Raw genomic sequence first — 7,033 nt, 5'->3', positions numbered from 1 at the left:
TGAACAGAGTAGAGATGTCCTCAGGGGACCGGGGACCGAACAGAGGCATCCGACATGGCGGAGGGAAGGCAAGAGTGCTCTGAGGGAAAATGAAAACCTGAGGAAGCGTTGTCTCTGAAGAAGAAAGATACAAAGCCCGCTGCAGAACTAAAGGATGGCCATGGACCACAAGGGCGCTGGCAGGAAGCGTCGCGACAGAAACAGAGGGGTGCCGAGATGGCCAGAGAGACAGAAGGCGGCTTGAGGGCACAAAGGTACTGGGGAGGGGATTTGAACAGAGTACGGAGGTGACGAGGGAGACGCCGACCCACTGGAGGCAAGCGAGATGGAGGAGAGGACAAAGAGACTGCTCTGAGGAAGAGGGAGGAGAGGTTCTTACAAAGCGAGAGGGGTACAAGTTACGCTTCAGAAATAACAGCATGCCGAGGAGACCCTCTAATGCCTCAGGATGAATGGAGAGAAGAGAAAAAAATAAAAGACAGAAAGAAAATTTAAGAAGCAACAGGGTGTGTGACAAGACAGACAGAATTAAAAAACCAGGGACAGACAGCTCGATAAAAGTCGACACAGAAAGAACATGGAAAAAGCAAAAGGGTACAAGGCAGAGGAGAAAAAATTTAAAAATAGGGAGAGCAAACTAGATAAAAGCAGGCATAGAGAAAAACTGAAAAACAAAGGCCTTAAAGGAAGAAAACAATAAAATAGAGGGACAGCAAACTAAATAAACAAAGACACAGAAACAACATTTAAAAAGCGACAGGGTGTCGTGGTTTAGCCCCAGCCGGCAGCCAAGCACCACGCAGCCTCTCGCTCACTCCCTCCCGGTGGGATGGGGGAGAGAATTGGAAGAGCACAAGAAAACTGGTGGGTTCAGATAAGAACAGTTTCATAATTGGAACATAATAATAGTAATACTAATAATAATGAATTGTAATGAGGAGGAAAAGCACAAGAGAGAGAGGAACAAAACCCCAGGGAGGGAAAATAAAAAAGATACAACTGCTCACCACCCGCCGACCAACACCCAGCCAGTCCCCGAGCAGCGACCGCTACCCCCCGGCCAACTCCCCCCAGTTTCTATACCGGGCACGACATCCTATGGTATGGAATAGCCCTTTGGTCAGTTTGCATCCACTGTCCTGGCTGTGCCCCCTCCCATTTCTTGTGCACCTGCCAGAGCATGGGAAGCTGAAAAAGTCCTTGACTGGTGTAAACACCGCTTAGCAACAGCCAAAACATCAGCGTGTTAGCAATCTTATTCTCATCCTAAAATCCAAAACACAGCACTATAGCAGCTACCTGGAAGAAAATTAACTCTATCCCAGCCAAAACCAGGACACAGGCTATGGCACAGGCTAGCATGAAAGACAAAATAAAGACAGTGAACTGGATACAAGGAGATAGAGAAAAAAATCCAAAAGCAACGTGACACAGGAAAGCCTGGAAATAATAAAAAAATAGGGTTAGACATCTGGGTAACAGTCGACAGAAAAAAATTTTTAAAGTCACAATATACAGCATAGGAAAAAAATAAACGAGAGAGAAAAAAACACATTAAAGTGAACACAGAAACAAAAATTCAAAAGCTTTTTCAATTCAAAAGACATTAAGAGAGAAAAAAATTTAAAAATAGCAAAAACCCTAAGTAGATGGCAACATAGAAAGAAAATTTTAAAGGCAACTGGGCACAGCACAGACTAGAACTAATTAAAAAATGAGGACAGCAAACCGGATAAAGATAGACGAGGAAAGACCATTTAAAAGCAACAGGGTACAGGACAGACAGCAAACAATTAAACAGGGAGAGACATCTTGACAAAAGTAGACACAGAATGAAAATTTTAAAAGCAACAGGATACAGGAAAAAATAAAAAAAAGAGAGACAGAAAACAAGGTAAGAGTACACCTAGAAACAACATTTCAAAAAGAGAAGAATTATGAGAGTAAAAAAAAAGAAAAATAGGGACAGTTTACTAGAAAAAAGTAGACGGGGTGCAGAGCAGAGGGAGCCACTGAAAAGAGAGACAGGTCACTGCGCAGAGGGAGACCTCGAAATGCCATTTTCCCCAGCAATGCGGAAGAAGGCAGTGCGGGAAGAGTGAAATAAGAGCAGGTGGGGAGCTGGAAAGGGAGAGGCATAGAAAGGAAACGTAGAAGGCGACGGTGTGGAGGGCAGCGCTAGCAGAAGGGCAAAAAGCTTTGGGGAGCCAAACAGCCTGAAAGGGAGACAGAGGCAGATACAGGCAAGGAGGCAGGCAGAGGTCTGGAGAAGCACGGCAGAGAGGGGCCCGGAGGCACGCGAGGGATGCGCGACTCACCGCAGCTCCTGCCACCGCCGGGAGACCTTCAGCGCCCCGGGGCTTCTCTCTCGGCCCCGGCCCCTTCCTCCTCCACAGTGCCGGCTGCCTCGCCCGCCCAGGTGCCCCGATGCTCCTCTCCCAAGAGGCTTCCCAGAGACACGGTGGCTCACGTGTGCGGCCCATGGGGGCACCGAGCTCCTGGCACCACGCGCTGGTGGTGCGCTCTGTCGGGGACGGCTGGGAGGGATCCTTCCCGGCTGCGGGGACCGGCTGCTCCTTGCTGGAGGCAGCTGCCTGGGGAAGCCCCTTCCTTTCATTCCTCAGCCAGCTCCCACAGGCAGGCATGCCTAGGCAGCCCCCTCCCCACATAGAGCCCCTCGGCACAGCAGGGCCAGCCCCATCCTCAGCCCTTTTAAACCCTGGGCCCAGCCCCATCCTCACCTCATGGGTCCCACCTGTGCTGCCCCGGGCCACAGCTGGAGCCCATCGGGAACAGGGGGCCAATTACCCCAACCCTCACAAGCCAGACACAGCCAGCAACCTGGCACCGGCACGGGCAGACACCACCACCGAGCTGGCGCTGCCGTGGGCAGATGCTGCCACCAAGCTGGCACCAGCCTGGCAGACTTTATTGTACAGCCCAAAGCCGAGGTTGGCCTCTAAACAAGAAAACATGTGAAAGCACCCTTACAGGATGCCGGTCCGGTGGTGTCCATGATAGCTCTCACAGCCTCCCATGTAATAGACAGCTCCCCTGTCCGGGACCATGTTTGGCATGTCCCAGGCCCTCCCCGCACCCATGCTGAAAATCAAACAGAACAATTAAGGACTCTGCTTCATCACCTCAGTCTCCAAAAGAAGCTTCCTTCCTCTGCTGACGGTCGACACGGATATCCTCGTGCTGTTCCTTGAATGCGGCCTGGCCTTGGGTGCCTGTACCACCAAAGGAAGCGAAAAAGATCATGCTCTTGTAACGTGCTCCATCGTCCTCTTGTTCTTCAAGAAAACAAAGAAAGCTACCTTCCCCATTGCTACGTAACAGAAGTTTGTGCAAGGGACAGCTGAGCCCATCCCCAGAAACTGAAAACTCTGCTATGACCCTGCTTTGCCTTTTGGCGACAGCGCCCGCCATCGGTGTGCCCCAAACAGGCGAGGTCCCGTTCGGGCTGGCATCCGCCACAAACAGGCAACGACCCCTGCGGGCTGGCGTCCGCCACAAACAGGCGACGTCCCCTGCGGGCTGAACAGAGTCAACTGAACAGAGTCTTCAGAAGAACTTAGTTGTGCATTCAGCTTACAAGTAAATCCCACCCAAGCAATGGTAGGGGGCATGCTGGCATAGAAAGGAATTCATGAGTTCATTTAGTATTTCCAGTGGAACATTCCATAGCTTGTAAAAACAGCCTTCAAGTCTTTTTCCCTGTTGCACCAACAACGCTTATTTTAGTTCTGCTTAAGGGGTCCCCTACAACTACTTACTACAGCATGTGTGGCTCCACTATCAATTAAAAAATCTAGTCTTTCATTCCCCAGCTTGACTGGAACCAGAGGATCGTCTGGGGAAACTTTCATAGATTCCTCCGGCCCCCTTCAGTCCAACCCAATCTCCGTCACGACTCCAACGGCTTCTTCTGTCTCTCTTTCCCGAGATGACTCAGACGGCGCGGACAATCTTTTTTCCAACGGCCCTCTCGCTTACGATTTGCACGCCGATTCATTCCCAGGGGAATGTCATAACCATTTCTACTATTATTTTTACGGCCCCTTCCTCGCCCACAAAATTCACCTCGTCTATTTTCTCTCCCTTTTTCTCGGTCTTCTGTCAAGGCAGCCAACAAAGAAGCTTGCGGCGTTACTCGTCCCCGCTTCTCCTTCTCCTCTGTTTCCTCCCGACTATTACGTACCTTATATGCGATTGACGAGAACCGCGAGATTGTCACGCCATCCTCGCCCTCTACCTTTTGTCATCTCTTTCTTATATCTGCTGCCGCTTGACCAACAAACAGCGTCTTCAATAACTGTAAATTGCTATCATCTTCCGGATCGAGATCTGTCCATTTTCGAGCTACTTCACACAATCTCTCAGAGAAGGCTGACGGGGTTTCCTTATCCCCCTGCCTTACTTCAGATAGTTTAGATAAATTCTTAGCCTTTGCACTCCATGTTGAATCCCATACGCACTTAACTTTGGATATTCCTTTACCCTCTGTAATCCCTCACGCTTGTGTTTGTTCCCACTCCAGATCCTCTTTCGGGAGGTACATAATGGTATTAGGCACCCCCCACACACACACACACATTGTTGGACCAGTCCCTCTCTAGCCTTCTCTAAAATTGTTCTCCTCTCCTCAGGGGTAAACAAATATTCTAGGAGAGCCTGTACATCTCCCCAGTTAGGATTATGAGTCGTGATTAACAGTACTATACATTCCCTCTGGATTGTTTCGATAGAACCTGACTGCCCGTTGCAGTTTAATAAATCAGAAGCAGTAAAAGGTACGTGTACGGACACCGCTCTTCCTTCAGGCCCTAGAGCCTGGCTGAGGGGAGTTTGAACTATCGGTTTCTGTCCCCTTGTTCTTTTAGAGACAGCACTCACAACTCCATTATCGCTTGAGCTATCAGATTCCGGCTGTTTTGGAGGAGCTACCAACAGCTGAATATCCTCTTCCGAATTTTCCCATTCAATACAACAAGGTTTTCCCTTTTTCTCTTTTAACGCATATATTCCAACCTGATGTTTAGAATCCACTAAACCACCTTTCTTCTTAATATCCCAATCGCGTCTTAACAAAAAAAACATATCCACATAAGGCATTTCATCCCATTTTTCCGTTCTCCGACAAAACAACGTTCATTCCGATATAACGCTATATCTCAAGGATCCATTCTCAGGCCATTTTTCACCATCTTCCAATCGAGATCGTGGCCACCGTTGATTACAATATCGTTTTAGCCCATTCTTAGTGGTGGGATCTCCCCCAAATTTATTGCAATGCTTCAGGATGCATCCTAGAGGAGAGCAAAGGGGTGCCTCCTGGGAAGCAGCAGCGCCCATAGCGGTACCGAAAAACCCAGCATTTCTACACAAACCAGAACGAGGGACGTCTCCCTCTGTTGAACAGGACGGCGTGTAGAAACAAACAGAACTATCCTACTGCCACCTATCTTTCCTGGTGCGTCTTATGCAGAGCCCAGAACAGAACAGAGGGTGCCTGCTTCCCGAGAGGTCTTGCCCCTACCCCCCTTTTCTCCTATCCCCCCAAAATACCTCTTTTCACTAGCATTGCACCGTTGTGTCGCTTACCGCCCGACTGCAGGAGAGGAGCTGAAGGAGTCCCCGGTCGACAGGTCGGTGCGCGCCGGAGTCCGCTCAGGCCTCTTCTCCCCGTCGGACGCGGCAAGACGAACCGGGCGAGGCTGTCGGCTCGGTCCCATCTGGGGTGCCAAAACCGTTATCCCACAAGCGTGAGGTCGTTTGCCCGGCGTGCGAGACGCCAATATACACACAGGGCAGAGGTATGTTTATTTCATGTCTGCGCAGAGATGGGCGCTAGGCAGTAGCTCCACAAAGTTAGCACAGAGTTCGGTCATACAAGTACAGTATTTATCCGGTCTAGCTATGCATATGCATAAGTAATCACACAAAGCAGTTTTCTATCGGTCTACATTTCTCTTATTTCAACTTAAAGCTACAGCGCTGCTTTAACACGCTGCGCACGCTGAGCGGTGAGGAGCTCTCTGCTTGGGCCGGGCTCTCCAGCTCGAGGCGTGTGGCTTTTAGGATTATAACGAGGATAGTTTGCGGGAGGGTGCTTCTTATCACGTTCCTACTAGTTGTTTCGGATGGTTCCCAAAACATTTTAATTAGCTTACCTATTTCTTCAGGATGTGCTTCTCTCCCAAGGACAGTAATTCTCGTTTAGACGTTCCGCTTTCCAGCCTGCATCCTCCTTATCGGCTTTACCTAAGCCCTGGCCTTCCACCAGCTCCTGGTAGACGACGCTGTTAGACTACAACACGACCGTTCTTTGACGCCAGTCAGTGGGATCGGAATTAGGAACAGAAAGAACAGGACAAGCTAAACACCCACATGAGCCTCACATCCCTCAAAAATGATTAAAAAACCCCAAATGACCCCCATTTTAGATTGCATTGCCTTAGGGACTGCCTCCTTCAAGTGCCCGGGCGGAGCGGTGGAATCAGTCACAGAATTCACTTGCCTGCCAGGAGACAGCCCTTGTCCTCGCAAGGCAAATTTTTCAAAACAGCGTGCTATTTTCCCATTTTATCAACTACAGCGGGCTTGCCCTACCAGCACGAGTTGAGGACCTTTTCCTGTGGGTTCATTTGACACGACATTAAGTTTTTAGCAGGCGCAAGCGACCAAGCGCGAGATAGAAAGTAAGCCAAGATACCGGCTGCCGTACAAAATTTGTTCAAGATTGTGCCTGCGGGAATCGCACAAAGCCCACGATGACTGAACAAGTATGTCGGAGGCCCCCCGGCAAACAGTGCCGACGTTTCGCGAAGCTCTTTTCCTGTCAAGAAAAGGACCTTTTAGACGGTATCTCTGTTGGAATTCAGGCTGCTTCCTACTCATTCTGGCAAGTTAGCTTTCACTGAGATCTTCAACCACCAAGCAACCTTTGTAATTCTTGCTCTCTGCCTACGGGGAATTTCAGCAAATCAGAACACTACTTCAAGCAAAATTCCGGGTCTGTTTCACGCAA

At 49.5% G+C, this 7,033-nt stretch overlaps 1 long non-coding RNA gene across 1 annotated transcript; it reads right to left on the bottom strand.

Moving 5' to 3' along the window:
* Positions 1-3,150: 3,150 nt before the first annotated feature.
* On the bottom strand, positions 3,151-6,911 carry LOC140646043 (uncharacterized). The gene is made up of 4 exons (XR_012040267.1): positions 6,719-6,911; positions 6,177-6,292; positions 5,608-5,738; positions 3,151-3,233 (listed from the first exon to the last, which is right to left on the bottom strand). It is a non-coding gene; the product is annotated as an uncharacterized lncRNA (long non-coding RNA).
* Between the last annotated feature and the right edge of the window lie 122 nt (positions 6,912-7,033).

Source organism: Ciconia boyciana, unplaced genomic scaffold (assembly GCF_034638445.1).
Source record: "Ciconia boyciana unplaced genomic scaffold, ASM3463844v1 HiC_scaffold_135, whole genome shotgun sequence".
Classification (NCBI taxonomy): Eukaryota; Metazoa; Chordata; class Aves; order Ciconiiformes; family Ciconiidae; genus Ciconia; species Ciconia boyciana.
The sequence above is the reverse complement of the archived record's forward strand: the minus strand, read 5'-3'. Positions and strand labels throughout refer to the sequence as shown.